The 17,981-nt window shown below is 36.9% G+C and overlaps 1 non-coding gene across 1 annotated transcript; it reads left to right on the forward strand.

The window, feature by feature from the left end:
* The first annotated feature begins 8,288 nt into the window (after positions 1 to 8,288).
* Positions 8,289 to 8,393, forward strand: LOC111721212. The gene has a single exon (XR_002770527.1). It is a non-coding gene; the product is annotated as a U6 spliceosomal RNA (small nuclear RNA).
* Positions 8,394 to 17,981: the final 9,588 nt, after the last annotated feature.

The following is a 17,981-nucleotide window of genomic DNA, read 5'->3' on the forward strand; positions in this document are numbered from 1 at the left end:
TTATCCCAGAAGATGGGGTCTTTGGGTTTGTCAAACACTAGATGACTATAGTAATTGACTATTCTGTCTTATGAATTAAATGAATTTTTAAAAGATATCATATATACAGAATATTCATAAGGACACTTTTGTTTTTTGTTTTAAGAAAAATTGGAATTAAATAGATATTCATTGATTGGGGAATGACTAAAATAAGTTGTAATATATGAACATAGGAGTACATAAGTCCAAGGTCAGGTGTGCCCAGGTATACCAGCATGGACCAGTCCATGATCTACAAAAGCCTATGCACACAAATATAATGACATTTTGCTATCATAAAAAAGAATGACTACGAAGAATTCAGAAAAGCAGGAAAAGATTAATATGAACTAATACAGAATGAAGCAAACAGAATCACAAAAGCAACATGTATAATGATTCTAACATTGCAAATGAAAAAGACCCAAATAAAAAAAATATTTGAGTAATTGTCACGACCAATCTTGAATTCAGAGAAGAGATGACAAAATGCAGAGATCTAAGAATAAGCATGTGGAATGTGAGATATGCTGTCAGGCACAACTGATATGTTGTTTGGTTTTCCTAAATTGGCTTTTTCTCTTTTTCCATTGTTACAAAGGATGATTCACTTAGTAGGAAGAGCTATATTGGGAAATAAAAGTGATGGAAAATCCAAAGGATATAAATTAAAAGTATAAAAAAAAACTTTTTTAAAGGAACCAAAGAGAGAGGTCACAGAAGACAATAAACCAGATCACCAACAAGCAGTTATTAAGCAGCTGTTGTGTTCTAGGAACTATGTTAGGCAATAGAAATAAAAAAAAAAAAAAAAAAAAGTGCAGTGCCTGTCCTTAAAAAGCTTACACTCAATTGAGATAAAGAGGAAAGGAACTAGGTAGAGAGACCAGATTTAAATCCCTGGGGTGGGGAGTGAGAGGACTCTTGAATATTTGCTCAGCTTCTACTCATTGGTGGAGAACCAGTACTCAAATTTCCATGCCTGTGGAAGGTATGGAGCTGACAAGAGCTAGAGGAAAGAGAGAGAGAGAGCCTGGTCTTGTGGTTCCCAATTTTGAGAGAAAGACTCGTAACTTCAACTTCTCTTCAAGTCCCTGAAAGGAGAAGACTGAGAAGAAACCAACATGTAGAGAATCCAGCAATCTGTATCATGTCCTCATCCCCAATTTACTACACTAGAGACTTGAGCGAATTTCCCCTTGTTGAGGCTTGAGATTTACTCTCTCTCATCTAGCTCCCAATGGGAGAGCTCATTCACTCTGAATTATCTAGTATACATTTTCCTAGGTGTATATATATATATATATTTTTTTTCTGATTTTTGTTTTGCTCTTGATTTGGATAAATGGTTTTATTTATTCACTATCTGCTTTGTGTGTTCATTTTGAACTGGCATCTGCTGAAAAGAGAGTCAAACCTTAGATATATAGCTTGGGGCATTTTGTCCCCATTAAGAGATAGCAATCAGAACCAACTTGAACCTAAAAAATATTCCACGTAGACTAATATTTAAAGGAGCAGATAGATAAGATTCCAGCCCAAAGCTCTGAGGAGAGCAAAGCATCCAACCTCTGGCCCCAAGCTCCTGCTGCCTCTCCTAGCAGGAATCAAAGTATCCCTTGGAGAAGGATGAGCCACATGCAGATAGACTCCCTCCCCAGCCAACAATTACAAATTCAGATCCAGTCAGTGTCAATGTAGGCTCCTCAGTAGATTGTAGAACCAGAGTTCCATGTGTGTCTGACAGATCGCTATAATTTTGACAAGTAGTCCCAAATAATGCAGCACCTTAGATTTTTTTACAGGTTTCAAGGAAAGCTCATACAGTAATCACATACAATCACATTGTAGCCTTTGTCAAAGTGGTTTCATGTACTTCAGAACTACATGTGTAGATTCACTGGTTCCAGTATCATTTTTTTTCCAATGACAGGACTCTTAAACAAGTATTTATTTTCCATATCTATGGTCAATCAAAATTTCAGTCCTAATTTATCTGCCATGTTTGACATAAGTTAAAGGAATTCAAAGAGTGCTTTGCAAGGCAATTATCGCTCATTGACCATTATATATACATTAGAAATTAATACCTTCTGACAGTTTTCAATAAAAAGATTCCCCAGTGAAGATGCTAGAGAAAACTTATCCTGAAAGTTTTCAGTTTTCAGGTGAAAGCAAAGATATTTCATTATCTATAGGAATTGGTTATAAGACACAGTTTTATTGAACAAAGGATATTCTCAAGAACTATACCACATATTTTTCATGTACAGGTTTCTTCTACCAATTATACCAACCAAAAGACCAATGAACTTTTCTAATTCATCTCATAATGGATCAATTAGCATTGTTGCCCCTGAACACTGGGACATGTTAAAATATTTCTAAGCAACAGGTCATTAAATAAAATTCAAAAATGAAGAAATGAGACTTTTCTTGATGCTATGAGTTGCAGAATATGCACTTGGGCTAGATTGACGTGCAATCATGTTCAACTGTTTCAAGCAAGCTGACCCGCTGCCTGAGAAGCAGCAGCCCATTGCCAAGAGGCCAGTGGGAATCCCCTTTATACTTCAGACCTTGTGGTTGTTTATCCCTTTTGTCATGAAACTGGACCAGCAAGAACCATTTTGCTCACTACCTTATTGTCAACTGTAGAAGAAACTTCACTGATGAACTCATTGTCACTGAAGTCAGATGAGGAATATTTTTCTCTGCTTCATACATTTGCAATTGTAGCATATAAATGACCAAATTCATCAACATCAGATGAATTGGGTGGGATATTTCTTATTTGTTTTAAAATCTGTTCATCAAAGAATTTCACAGACATTTTATCAGAAAGGAAGTAAACCTTAAACTCTAAAAATCTGATAAAATCAGAAAAATAAAAACCAAATTAGTAAAATATAGAAATTACATTTATAGACAAAATTTTATTTTATTTTACTCTATAAGTATTTTTATAAACATTTGACAAATTTTAGTGATGCTTCAGAGCACTCCCCCCCCCAATATTAGCAAAGATATGAACAAATAAAAATAATGAATGAATAATAAAAGAAATAATGAATAAATGAATCAGTAGAAATAAATGTTATCCACAACATCTTTTAGCATACATTATTTGACACTTCAGGTCCTTATAGGTGGAACTACATGTTTTTTTTTTTTTTTTTTTTAATTCCTTGAAATATTTAGAATGCTAAGAAATACTAACAACAATAAAACAGAAAAAGTCATCAAGAAGTAGAAATACCCAAGTCTTTTCAAGTTTGATGTGTCTTAAAAATGTCTACCTCAATGGACACTTCTGGTCTTTCCATATGTAATATGCCAATATGTGATAACTGTGAGGACATAAAGAAAGACAGAAACACTGTCCCTATCTTCAAGGAGTTCTTATTCTTTTTTTTTTTTTATAAAGCTTTTTGTTTTCAAAACATATGCATAGACAATTTTTCAACCTTGACCCTTGCAAAACGTTGTGTTCCAAATTTTTCTTTCCTTTCCTCTACCCCTTCCCCTAGATGGCAAGTAATCCTTGCCTTTTAATATGTTAAACATATTAAAAATATGTACATGTTAAATCCAATAGAGGCATACATATTTTATACAATTGTTGTGCAACACAAGAAAAATGAGATTAAAAAGAAAAAAAAAAGAGAAAGAAAATAAAATGCATGCAAATAACAAAAAGAAAATGCTATGTGAGATCCACATTCAGTTCCCATAATTCTCTCTCTGGATGTATGTTGGAATCCTAGTGTCAACTCAACTTGAAACAAAGTGAAAACTCAAGGGAGATGTCAGAATCCTGGTGTTAACTCAATGGAATTGATACAATGCTTATTAATTCACACCTTAGAGCAAATCCTTACAAGGTGATAAGTTGCTAATACTGATAGACAATGATGCTTGTGTTCACACCTTTAGAGAGCTCATAGAAGCAAGAAATATTTAAGTACTCATTGTAGTTCACATGTTTGGGAGATTTAAGGGTTTAGAAAGACATATCTGAATTCACACTTCCCTTGAAGCTCTTAGGGCCAGAGAGCATGCTGGGAGATATCCCACAATCCCACTCTCGGACAAGCAGCATAAATACAGCTCTAGTGAGCCACTTGTGAGTTACTTGGGAACATTGACTGGGGTCAGAGAGGAGCACTCTGGGAGGAAGCCCACAAGCCTTCTCTCTGAGACAAGCCATTCTCCAATTGATGGGCATCCACTCAGTTTCCATTTTCTTGTCACTACAAAAAGGGCTGCCATAATCATTTTTGTACATGTGGGTCCCTTTCCCTCCTTTAAGAGGAACTGGTTACAATTCTTTGGATACAAGCCCAGCAGAAACACTGTTGTATCAAAGGGTATGCACAGATTGATAGCCCTTTGGGCATAGTTCCAAATTGTTCTCCAGAATGGTTGGATCCATTCACAGTTCCACAACAGTGTATCAGTGTCCCAGTTTTCCCACATCCCCTCCAACATTCTTCATTGTCTTTATCTATCATCTTAGCCAATCTGAGAGGTATGTAGTGATACCTCAGAGTTGTTTTAATTTGCATTTCTCTGATCAATAGTGATTTAGAGCACCTTTTCATATGACTAGAAATGGTTTTAATTTCTTTATCTGAAAATTGTCTGTTCATATTCTTTGACCATTTATCAAATGGAGAATGTCTTGAATTCTTATAAATTTGAGTCAATTCTCTATATATTTTAGAAATAAGGCCTTTATTAGAACTCTTGAAAGTAAAAATGTTTTCCCATTTTCTTGCTTCCCTTCTAATCTTGTCTGCATTGGTTTTGTTTGTACAAAACCTTTTAAACTTCATATAATCAAAATTATCTATTTTGTATTCAGTAATAAACTCTAGTTCTTCTTTGGCCACAAATCCCATCCTTCTCCACATATCTGAGAGGTAAACTATCCTTCATTCTTCTAATTTGCTTAAAATATCACTTTTAATATTTAAATCAAGAACCCATTTTGACCTTATCTTGGTATAAGATATTAGGTGTGGGTCAATGCCTAGTTTCTGCCATATTAGTTTCCAATTTGCCCAGCAGTTTTTGTCAAATAGTGAGTTCTTATCCAAAAAGCGGAGGTCTTTGGGTTTGAACAACATTAAATTATTATAGTCATTGACTATTTTGGGACTCTAAACTTAAAAAATATACATATATTGATAACTGCATTTCAATATATTTAATTTCCTTCGTAGTTCTTTGTATTTTATTTTATGCATTTTGAACCATGGTTTGGGGCAGAGGGATGGTGGTCTATGGACTTTACCAGATTGGTTGCCATGATACATCAATAAGCTAAGAATCCTTCCTCTAGATGAATTATCTCTGAAGAGCAGTCAGCGAAATGGCAATAGCTCCACCAACAATCTGACAAATAAAATAATGAATGCCCATAATTTAAAACATTGGTTTTTTGGAAACAAAGACTCTACCTACCAAAATATTCATAACAATCTTTTTAAGTGGAAGTTTGAGATTGAAAACAAAGTTAGTAGTTATCCATTAGCTGAAAAATGGCTAAACAAAGTCTGGTACTGAAATGTGATATTTTTTTTCCTGAGAATTCTGAAGGAAACAGTAGGAGTATGAATATTTAAATCAGGGTGGCTCTTTGAAATTTGAATACTTATCTGGATGTTGTCAGCTATTTATTTAAAAACTGGAATTCCCCAAAAAATATTTTTTTAAAAATGTAGTAAACATTCTTTCCACCTTTATTTTAAGGAAGGGCTCCTAGGCAAACCATATTGACTCCTTCATCTTTCTCTCCAGGAACCTACTCTTGACTCTCAGAACTTTTTTTGCTACTATTCCCCAGCTGAGACAGTTGGATATACTACCCCCTTCCTCTTTCTTTTATTCATTGCCTTCCTCCATTAGAATATAAACTCCTTGAGGGTAGGTTCTACCTTTCTTTTTTGCTTGTCATTGTATCACTAGATCTTAGCACAAGGCCTGGCACATATTAGGTGTTTAATAAATGCTTGATGACTTAGCAGAGAGTAAAATCTAGACCTTCTTCCAGTTCGTAGGGTTTGAATTGCCTTCAAATCTTTTTATTTTTTATGTATTAACCCCCATTGTGATGCAAATGACAGAGTTAAAGTTTCATCCTATTTACTGCTAAACCTCTTCCCTCTATTTCCTGTCCCGTTCCTGTCCACGTTTGGGTGGTCTTGGTCCTCTGGAAGTCTATTCAAGCTCATGTTTGCTGTTTCTAAGCTTGAGAAAAGGGGGAACAATCAGCTCTAAGGCCTCCAACTTTTTCCCAGACTAAACCTGAGGCAATGAATACCTTGGCAACCTGGACTTCCAGAAGAGGGAAATGTAATGGAGAATATTTTATGAACTTTAAAGAAGGGGAAAAGAAATGAATTTGCATTGGAGTGCGCGCAGACTACCTAGACAGGACAGGGATAGCTTGGTGGTGCAGTGGATAGTTCATTGACCTACTTTAGTCCTCAAGTCTTGAGTTCAAATCCTAACTCAGGTACTTCCTAGCTCTGTGTTTTGGGGTTAGCCATAAAGCCTCTATCTGCTTTGCTTTCCTTATCTGTAAAATAGGGATAATAGCACTTTCCTCTCAGAGTTGACCCTGAATCAAATGAAATAATATTTATAAACTTTAAAGCATCAGATAAATGTTAGCTGTTATTAATTATTTATAATAATAACTATTTTTATTTATTATTCATTTATTTATTTAATAAAATTTGTTATTTATTTCATTATTTAGAATAAGAACTTTATTTTTTAAAATACATGCCAAGATAATTTTCAATATTCATCCTTGCAAAACCTTGTGTTCCAAATTCTGCACCCCCCCAAGATAGCAAATAATCCAATATAGGTTAAACAATTCTTCTAAACATAGTTCCACATTTATCATGCTAGCTGTTATTAATAAGGGAATAGATGAGAAACAGATCACAAAACCTGGCAGATAAGCAGAATATAATGGTGATAGTGGATTTCAGTTATTCAGAAAGTTCTGGGAACTGTCTCTGCCAAAAGCAAAGCAGCAAATAATTTTGTGACTAGACTTACCAAATAATTTCATCCTTCAAAGGATGGAGGAAACCACAAAGGGAAATTCTATTTGGGTTTGATTCTCACTAAGAGGGAAAAACTGGTTGCTAAAGTTATGATTATAGGGAAATGACCTTTCTTTCCTAGAGTTTGTGATAAAGGAGAAGAAATCTGGGTCGGCCTAAAATGTACCCCACATTTTAGAATAGCAGATTTCAATGAATTCAGAGGAAAGATAGGTAGGATCCTATGCATTCAGATGTTTCAGGGGAAATCAGCCCAGGAGGGAACTGATGAGCTCAAAAATGAAATTCTGAAGACACCAACAGAAACAATTCCCATGAAGAGGAAAAATGGGTATGTGTCTGAAGAGACTTAGAGATAGAAAAGAAAAGTAATTACAAGATGGAAATACTACAGATAACATAAAATGGAACAACTAGATGACTCAGGGGCTAGAAGAGAAGATTCTTTTCCTGAGTTCAAATTTGGTCTCAGATTCTTCCTAGACGTGTGATCCTGGATAAGTCTTCATCTATAAAATGATCTGGAGAGGGAAATGTCAAACCACTCCAGTATCTTTGCCAAGAAAACCCCAATTGGGATCATTGTAGAGGGCCGCCAATAGTGGGGGAACTCTGGGTGAGGTATAAATCCCTTCAGCCCAGAGGAAACCTAACAATGTCTGATTTGGCTCCCCATTTTCCCTTTGGTGTTCTCACCTTTCCTGAGACTTCAGGGAGGGCATGACCACCTGTGTTATACTTGAAATAAGAATATTTACAAGGTGTTAACTCAGAGGAATTGATGAGATAATGGTTCCTTAGTTTACATATACTTAGTACTTAGTATGGTGATGTAATGGTTCTCTAGTTCACACATACTCACTTTGCTGTAATGATGTAATTATAATAGGATATGTAAGAACTGGGGACAGGAAAGCAGACTGCTGGAGGAGACTTGAGTCTGACTATGACAGACACAGACTGTGTAAGAGATTGTAAAGACTTTGGACTCTTGTCCATTCTTGTGGTGTCTATCCTGCTGAGACGAAGGCCCTTCCAGAGGCCAGAAAGCTAGCCCGGACATTACAGATCATGAAGAGTGGAACATCACTGAAACATAAGCTTGGGCCTACCTGATGAAGGTATCAGGGATGTTAAAGTTCAGGATTACCTGAGGCTGGCTGAAAAAGCTATAAAGATGTTCACTTCGGCAGCACATAAACTAAAATTGGACCGATACAGAGAAGATTAGCATGGCTCCTATGAAAGTATGACATAAAAATTCATGAAGGTTCCATATTTTTTTCTTTCTCATTTTTTCCATTTTGATTTGATTTTTCTTGTGCAATAAGATGCATATATTGGCTTTAACATATATATTTTACCATGTTTAACATATATTAGATTACTCGCCACCTGGGGAGGGCGTGGGGAAGGGGGTAAAATTAGAACACAAGGTTCTGCAAGGTCAATGTTGAAAAATTATCCGTGCGTATCTTTTGAAAATTAAAAACCTTTAATAACAATAAAAGGAAAGCTATGAAGGAGAGTGTCTTAGTTATATTGGGAGGAAAAAAATAGAGCCAGGAATATGAGAAAAGGGAAATGGGATGGATGCTTGGGATGGATACAATGATGATAACCAGCAAGAGATAGAAGAAAGAACCACTTAATTTTCATGTAGTATCTATTTTTTCTGCATGGGAGAATGACCTTTGCCTTGGAAATGACTAATAGGGATAATAAAAATGACTAATAGGGAGCTTATTCCCAAGACAAGTAAGGAGACTGTAAGGGAGTACCCAGTTTGTCCTTGAGGAATTCCAGTCACTTGGTATAGATGACTGTTCTGGGTCCCCAGATGGGACTGTATTAGCTGCTACCAGCAATTTATAAGCAAGAAAAAGGAACCATAAGAGTGGAGAATATATGTTCTCCCAGTGCTCTAGAAAGGGAAGAGAACAGAGTTTATAGACTACAGACAGATGAGTTTGACTTCAATTCATGAAAAGATTCTAGTACAGATCATAAAAGGGATGATTGGTAAACATCTAGAAAGGGAAGACACACTTCCTCAAGACCAGGTCCTGGCCAGACTAACCTCATTTCCTTCAATTATCACCTCACCATTAGCAATTCCCAAACTTTTCCAACTCTACCTAATCTCTCCCTGGGATTCTAATAACAAGAGTCATTATCACCTCCAGGATTAGTTAATTACTCAGTCAACAAACATTTAATTAGATGTCTACTATATACTAAGCACTGGGAATATCAAGAAAAGCAAAAGGCAGCCCCTGCTTTCAAAGAACTCAGTCTAATGTGGAAGACAACAACATAAAAACAAGCTATAGATTTACAAGCAAGCTATATATGGGATATATTGAACTATCCATAGTAGGAAGGTACTAATTAATATTAAGGAATTCTGGAAAAGATATCCTGACAGAAGGAGGGATTTTAATTGGAATTTCAGGGAAGCCAGGGAAGCCAGAAGGTGGGAATGAGGAGGAAGGGAATTCCACATATAGGGGAAAGTCAGTGAAAATGCCTGAAAGTAGAGTATCTTCTTGAAGGAATAATGGAACCAGTGTACTGGGGGTGAGTAAGAAGTAAGAAAGGAAAATGGGGTCAAGTTATAAAGGACTTCAAATGAAAAACAGTGAAATTTAAATGTGATCCTAGAGGTGATAGGGAGCCACTGGAGTTTCCTGAAGAAGAGATTGATCTGATCAGATCTGAGCTTTGAAAACATCATTTTCACAGCTGAGAGTAGAATGGACAGGAGTGGGAAGAGACTTGTGGCAGGGATGCTATTGTAATAATCTGCAAGTGAGGTAATGAAGGTCTGAAAAAGGGTAGTAGCAGTGTCAGAGGAGTGTAAGGGGATGTATCTGAGAGATGCTATAAATGCAAAATGGACAGAATTTTACAACAGATTAGAAACAAGTTTGGGTCAGAACAGGAGTGCAAGGGATAATGTTGTAAAAAGTTACCCAGGCATGGGCTCTGTCAATAAAAAGTTATAATTATGAAAAATATATATATAATTAGAATATGCAGATAAAAAAAAAAAAAGAAACAGGTTTGGGGTTGAGGAGTCAAGGATGATTCCTAGGTTATGAGCCTGAGTGACTGAGAAGAAAGTGATCCTCTCAGTGCTAAGAAGAAATTTAGCAAGTAGAGAGATTTATAGGGGAAAAGGCAAGGAGTTCAGTTTTTAAAATGTTGGGTGAGGACATCCTGTTAGAAATATGCAATAGCTACTTGGAGATGCAAGAATGGGAATTAGCAAAGAGATTGGGCTAGATAAGTAGATCTGAGATTCATCAGCAAATAGATGATAATTGAATCCACGAGAACTGATGAGAAACTCAAGTAAAATTGGATAGAGAGAAAAGAGAAGAAAGGGCAGAGCCCTAAGCTGGTATGACGACTTGAACAAATATTCAGTAAAGGAGATTGAGAAGGGAGCAGTCAGAGAATTAGGAGGAGGACCAGGGGAGAGGAGTGTTACAAAAACCTAGAAAGAAGAAAATGTTTAGGAGAAGAGCATGATCAACTGTGTTAAAGGCTGAAGAGAGGTCAAGAAGGATGAGAATTGCATAGAGGCCATTGGATTTAGCAATTAAAAAATTGTTAGTGCCTTTGGATAGGGCACTTTCAATTGTATGATGAGGTTGGAAGCGAGATTATAGAGAGTTAAGAAAGAAGTAGAGAGTTCTACTGTAGATTGGGCCAAAATAGAGGAGAGATAGGAGTGGTAGATATGGGAATAAGGGATGGATAAGAAGGGAATAAGCATTTATTAAGCACCTACTACCTGGCAGACCGTGGGCTAAACACGCTTTATGACTATCTCATCTGATCTGCACAACAATCTTGGAAGGGAGGTGCTCTTATTTAACATATGAGGAAACTAAGACAAACAGAGGCAGGTGGTGTGACCAGGATCATGCAGCTAGAAAGTATCTAAGACTGGATTTGAAGTCTTGAAGATGGGTCTTCCATCCCAGGTCTCGTACTCTCCATCATGGCACTACTTACTGGCTACAACTTAGTAAATTCTTAACATTGCATTGGCTGACTGGCAATTTTGTATCCTTAGCAGGTAATATATTAAGAGGTACTATATAAACGCTTAGCACAGTATCTGGCACATAGGAGGTACTATATAAATGCTTGTTCTTTTCCCTTCCCTTGAAATAGTCTGTATCAATTTTTTTCAATTAAGGCACATACTCACAAGCCTTCATCATCCTTGGTTGCCCTTTCCTGTATATTGTCTTGATTACCAATGACTTTACAAGGATACAGGACCCAAATCTGAACACAATACTTCAGATAGTCAGACAAGGATAGGCTAGAGTGGAATCATTTTCTCCCTATTCTAATCTATGCCTCTCTGAATGGAATCACCTTTTCTTGGTTACCCTAGAGAGTAGAACTTTCTGGGTGACTGAAAGGTTCTCACATCAGAACAGTTTATTTAATTTTGTTAGGTTTTTCTTGTGGGTTTTTTTTTTTGTTGTTGTTGTTAGATTAAATAAAATCCTTCCATTATTTCATACTTTGTTAACCTGAGAGCTTGAAAAGAAACTATCATGTGCTGACATTCATAAGGAGGAGCCTAAACAAAACAAATGTTTTTGTGGGAAATAGAAGCTGAATAGCTTTTTTTCCTTTTCATTTAAAATTATTTTTAAAGGTTATACATGTATATTCGTTTTTTACATAATTCCATATGAGTCATGTTGGAAAGAAAAATCAGAACAAAAGGGGAAAACCATGAAAAAATTAAAAAAATAGGAAAAATTAAAATAGTATACTTGATCTTCATTCAATCTTCATAGTTCTCTCTCTGGATACAGATAGCATAAAGTTTATTGGAATTGCCTTGATCACTGAATTGCTGGGAAGAACTAAGTTTATCATAGTTGATCATCATACAATCTTGCTGTTGCTGTGTACAATGTTTCCCTGGTTCTGCTTGTTTCACTCAGCATCAGTTCAAGTAAGTCTTTCTAGGCTTTTCTGAAATCACTCTGTTCATCATTTCTTTTTAAAATTTTAATAGTATTTTATTTTTTCAAAATACAAAGATAGTTTTCAACATTTGCTTTTGCAAAACCTTTGTTCCAATTTTTTCTCCCTCTTTTCCTCCATCTCCCCATCCAAGACAGCAAGCAATCCAATATAGGATAAACATGTGCAATTTTTCTAAACATGTTTCCATGTTCATCATGTTGCCCCCCAAAAAACATTCAGAACAAAAGGGAAAAAAACACAAGAAAGAAAAAAAAAACCAAGTAAATAAGCAACAACAAATGGGGAAAATACAATTCTTTGATCCACAATTCTCTCTCTCAGGATATGGATGGCACTTTCTATCACACGTCTATCAGAATTGCCTTAAGTCACTTCATTGTTGAAAAGAGCCAATTCCATTCTAGTTGATCATCACATAATCTTCTTGTTACTGTGCATAATGTCCTCTTGCTTCTACTCACTCCACTAAGCATCAGTTCCAGGATTTTTAGGATTTTCTGAAATCACCCTGCTGATCATTTCTTTTTTTTTTTTTTTTCTGATCATTTCTTATAGAACAATAATATTCCATAACATTCATATACCATAACTTAGCCATTTTCCAACTGATGGGCATCCACTCAGTTTCCAGTTCCTTGCTACTGCAAAAAGGGCTTTTACAAACATTTTTGCACATGTGGGCCTTTTTCCCTCTTTTATGATTTCTTTAGGATACAGACCCAGTAGTAAACCAAATAGTTTTTGTGAGAGCTGTGAATCAGATACTGATGTTCCTTGGGTTTCTCTAAGTGGGAGTACAAGCAGAGAGAATTTTGTAGGAGACCTTATTTCCTCCACCCTCACCCCCACCAAAATTATGCCTAGATTTGCCATGTCAGGGACCAAAATTCACATGATACACAAGTTACAGATAAAAGGTAAAAATAAACTATAAAGCACTATACAGATAGAGGTCATTCATTCAGTCGCCAAATATTCACCGCATTCATTTCCCATTTTTTGGGTATACCTTTGTCTGATCCACACACATCAGCTCAGTAAATCACTTCTGGGTCCTTGAAATAATTTATTAGGCCCTTCTGTCTGTACAACTTAAGTGAGCTTTTAATCAGCAAGTATTTCTTAAATAGCACAAACATTGTCCAACAACATGGATGATTGGGAGTGATGACTGTTCTCTTCTCAGTGTTATTTTCCAAGCACCATTTCCCCTCATATGAAACCAGTTTAATATGGAAGCAAGGACAGGCTTATCTAGTTCAATTCAACTGAATCTTCTAAGTACGAGGCTCTGGAAACAACAGAGATTGACAGAAGTCTGTTCTTGGGGAGCTTATTATCTAACTGGGGATGAGGAACAGGGTGCTAGGGATTTAGGTTCAAAGACATTCAAGCAAAGATTGTTTGCCTCCATGGAGATTCCATTCTGTAAGGGCATATCATATGCAAATAGATTAGTCTACATGAGATTATTTGCAGAAGAGGAGGGAGAAAATAATAACTAGAAGAATTAGCAAGTTTCCTATAGGAGAAGTCACCAGAACTTAACCTTGAACAAAACTAGGAGGTCCTAGAAGCAAAGGTGAGGACAGAATCTATCTCAAGTATGGAGGATAGACTAGTCAAAGGTATTGAGGGAGAATATAACACAGAGTGTATATGAGCAAGTAGGGAAAAGAGCCCTGGGAAGTTGACTGGAGACAAACTATGAAGGGCTTTAAAAATCAAGCTATAGCGTTTGAATTTTATTTCAGGGACCATAAAGAACCCCTCAAAAGTTCTGGAACAGAGAAGTGATGAGGTCAGATGAGCATGAGGGAGATGGTTTGGGCAACTGTAAGAAGGATGACTTGGAGATAAGAGAAATGGGCAATTGGGATCCCACTTATTGCAATGGTCCAGGCAAGAGGTGATGAACACCTGAAAGAAGATGGTACCCTTGGCAGCAAAGGTTATGAATTTCAGAGCAAGGGCTGATATTATTAGGGGAGAGAATTTCCTCCTCAGGAATGAGTTCTTAATGGAAGAACAGATTTGGTTAAAAAAGAAAAAAAAAAAAAAGACAATTATTTGGCTGTGGAAAGGAGGGAGGGGGGTGACCCTGCCCATGGAGCTGGGAAGTGTTGCCCATGAGCATCAAACCCAAGTATCTCCTAAGTCCAAGTTAGCTGTCTTTACTTGGTCAAATATATACTGCACACACCGCGTAGAATATAGAAGGGAAGAGGTTGTTTGCTTTTATTTTTGTATTAATAGATATTATGCACACAAGATTTGGACTCAGGTCTAATAGGCCTCAACAAATGTTTACGATACTGCTTTTAAACGATATAATGGAGAGTGGGTACAATACATAGAAGAATTCCAGGAGAAAAGCATGGGGAAATTTGAGCAGGGAAAGAGCAATCAAAGGCATCTGGAGAACAATGCAGCTGCAGTGTCCGATGGGAAGATGGAACATGGGGGAGTGAAGCAGCCCACCTTGGAATGTAGCGATTAGAGACAGGGTGGCTCCAGATGAGGGGACCCCACCGGCCTCCCGTTTTTCTGGAGCAGTTCTGGAGCTCTTTTCTCCCCCACCCAATTCCATTCTACTTTGTCTCATCCTTCTCTTTCCCTCTTTCCTTCTCTCCTTTCTATTTGTAGCTACTAGTCGTTTAAATTTATGTATCTTGGATACCCCCAGGAAAATGTAAACTCCTTGAGGACAGCATTTCCTTTTTTCTTTTAAAAATTTTCTTCTGTTTTTCTTTTCTTTTTTTTTTTTTTTGAAGAGTTTTTAATTTTATTTTAAACTCAAGTACAAAATAAGGAAATTTCATTGCCATGTATACAGCAGACACAGAGAGTAAGCAACACAAAATAATAAATATCCATTTCAAGAAAACCCATACAATAAACACTACATATTGTTTTCAAAGATGTCCAGCTTTTCTTTGCTTCCTTATGTTTTCTTTCATTCCCTTCTGCATACTTCATTCTTCTTCATTTTTCTCCTCTCTTCCCCCAAAGAAGGCTATAATTAAGTATGGATATCTATAAACATACATATATATTCATATATGTATGACCACTATACTTATTTCCACTTGAAATCTGTTTTTCTGAAAGTGGATAGTATATTCTTTCATAAGTTCAAGTCTTTCCATGTTTTTCTAAATCATCTAGGTCAGGGGTCCTCAAACTATGGTCCATGGGCCAGATGCGGCACCTGAGGATGTTTATTCCCCTCATCCAGGGCTATGAAGTTTCTTTATTTAAAGGCCCACAAAACAAAGTTTTTGTTTTTACTATAGTCTGGCCCTCCAACAGTCTGAGGGACAGTGAACAGAATTTAAAAAGTTTGAGGACCCCTGATCTAGGTCATAATTTCCTGCACTACAGAAATATTCCAACTAAATCACATTCTATTTAAGAGATTGTCTATGAAAGTCCCCCCCCCCATTTTCTGCATTCCATCTATTCTCAGTTGCATAGGTTTTATGTATGCAAGAAAATTTTAATTTAAAATGATAAAAATTATTCATTTATACTTCCACAAAGCTCTTAGATTATAATATTGCTTAAGGTCTGATATTAATGAATCTGCTTTTTTTACATGTTCTTCCCCCGTTTTAATAACATGTATGTTGAGTTCGCCAAAGCAAGATCAATAGGGCTGCTGGGAAGGCAGGAGTGGAGGAGAGGGAGGCTGGAAGCAGAGGGGACAGGACTTGGAGCCAAAAAGAAACTTGAGAATCTGAACTTGGGAAATGAGTAATGGGAATAAAGAGAAGGGATCATAGAACATAAGGGAGATTGATCATCATTGTGTAAAGCAGTTTGTTCCTGCTCCAAAGATATCTGTCTGTCTGAAGTTCTGGTCATGGTTGGTTCCAGATGGCTGATGCTCAAACTTACTTCCTTCTTTTCTGTTAAAAAATGGTCAACAAAAAGAATGGAAAGTTACAAGGGCTGTCATTTGCAATATTGGACAAGGCTGTGTCTCCAGAGATGTGAGTAATAGGGTCCTCAGCTCCCACACAAGCTCCAAAGGTAACAAACATATATTAGATAGAGGACAAATTCTACATTCAGAGATTTTCCAGAGTAAACACTAAAGTAGAGAAGGGAGAACATAAGTCATTAAAATCTTTTTTTAGAAACGTCCCTAAGATTAAATCTGATCTATATGAGCCAAACTTTGGGGGATCCTAGGTCCCGGCATCTGCTTTTCAATGAGAGAAACATCCTTTGGAGGGATAAGTGGAGGAATATTGTTTATTAGGAACTAATCAAGATTTAGATTCAAAAAATATATGAATGTTTAAAAAACTTTTTAAAATAACTGGACGGGAGTTTTTTAAATCATTGTTTACAAATGATTTTTACCAAGACCCTTTGTTTTTATATCACAATGATTTCTGGATATCATGGTCTCCACCCTAACCCTAACTGGGGGGGTTAGCCCCAGTTCTTTTATAGCAAAATTAAAAAGTGTTGAGAAAAAGTGCTGGTGCAGTAACTACTTTTGCCTTCATAGGCAAGAGAGGGAAAAGGAGTTATACATTTCCTCCTTTGTTCTCCTTTTTCAAAACCAACATTGGTCATCAAAATTACTCCTTCCTTTTACAGATCTCTTCATTTACTAGATTACTTCATCAAGTAACTTCATGAAGATTACTTCATTTACTTCATTAACTGTCATTGGTTTCCCAGTTTTTCTCACTTAGTTCTGCGTCAATTCATATAAGTCTTTCCATATTTTTCTAAATTCCTCCTTTCAGCCATATCTTACTGCCCAGTAATATTCCAGTTCTTTCATATCCACAATTTGTTCAGCTGTTCTCCAGTTGATGAGCACCCAGCTTGTTTCTGGTCCAATGCTTTTCAAAAATCTCAGAATCACAAATTCTCAGTCAGAGGGCAATCTTCAGAGGGGATCCAGTCCAATAAGTGCCAGAACAGAAACCCTGTCTACTTGTCTTGTCTGATCTCGCATCTCAATCAGCACAGAGTACCATGTGCCCTGGGGCCCTTCATAAATTTATCAACCTGGGATGGTTTCTGACTACTCAGTCAGACTACAACAGCTTCCAGCCATTAATGGAGGTTGAATCTGGGCTGGTGGCCCCTGTTAGGGTCACTCCAACAGGCAACATGATCAGCCCTGGGATCAGTAGAAGCAACAACTGCACCCTCTCCATTCTGACTCCCATCCCTCTGGAGGAAAAGCTTAACCTTAAGCAGCTGGCTTTCACAGCCAACAGCTGGCTTCCAATCCTTAATAAATCAATGCCCCAGACTAGACAAGAACTGTTTACCAGTCATTCTTGCATGTTTCCAGGTCTGGAGAAGGGGGAAGCTCATGATTTGAAGATTTCAACCATAAAAGGATTATAAATTTAGAATTGGAAAAAAAAAATGTAAGAGTTCAACTCCTCCCCATTTTACAGATGGGAAAACTGAAGTTCAGGGTTGGGAAAATGACTTGCTCAGGAGGTAATTATTCATGGTGTAATTTGAAGCCAGGTTCTCTCCTACTAGATCCAGTACTCTACATACCTTTCGCATCTCTCCAGAGGGCAGTTCCATATTTCCACTTGCCTACTGGTGGGAGATCCCTCACTTGGATGCAATCCCTCCTCCAGCCCTCAAACTCAACAGGTCCTAACAGACTTTGTTCAATAGAACCTTTTCCTTCTAATTTTCCCATTTCTTTTGAAGGCAGCCCTATTCTTCCAGTAACCCAGACTCAGGACTTTGAAGTCATCTCTGACACTTCCCAGTCATCCACCTGCCATCTTCCATATTTGATTAGCTACCAACTCTAGTCAATTCTTACTTTCTCACTTCTTCATACTT

Source organism: Sarcophilus harrisii, chromosome 5, assembly GCF_902635505.1.
Source record: "Sarcophilus harrisii chromosome 5, mSarHar1.11, whole genome shotgun sequence".
Lineage (NCBI taxonomy): Eukaryota > Metazoa > Chordata > Mammalia > Dasyuromorphia > Dasyuridae > Sarcophilus > Sarcophilus harrisii.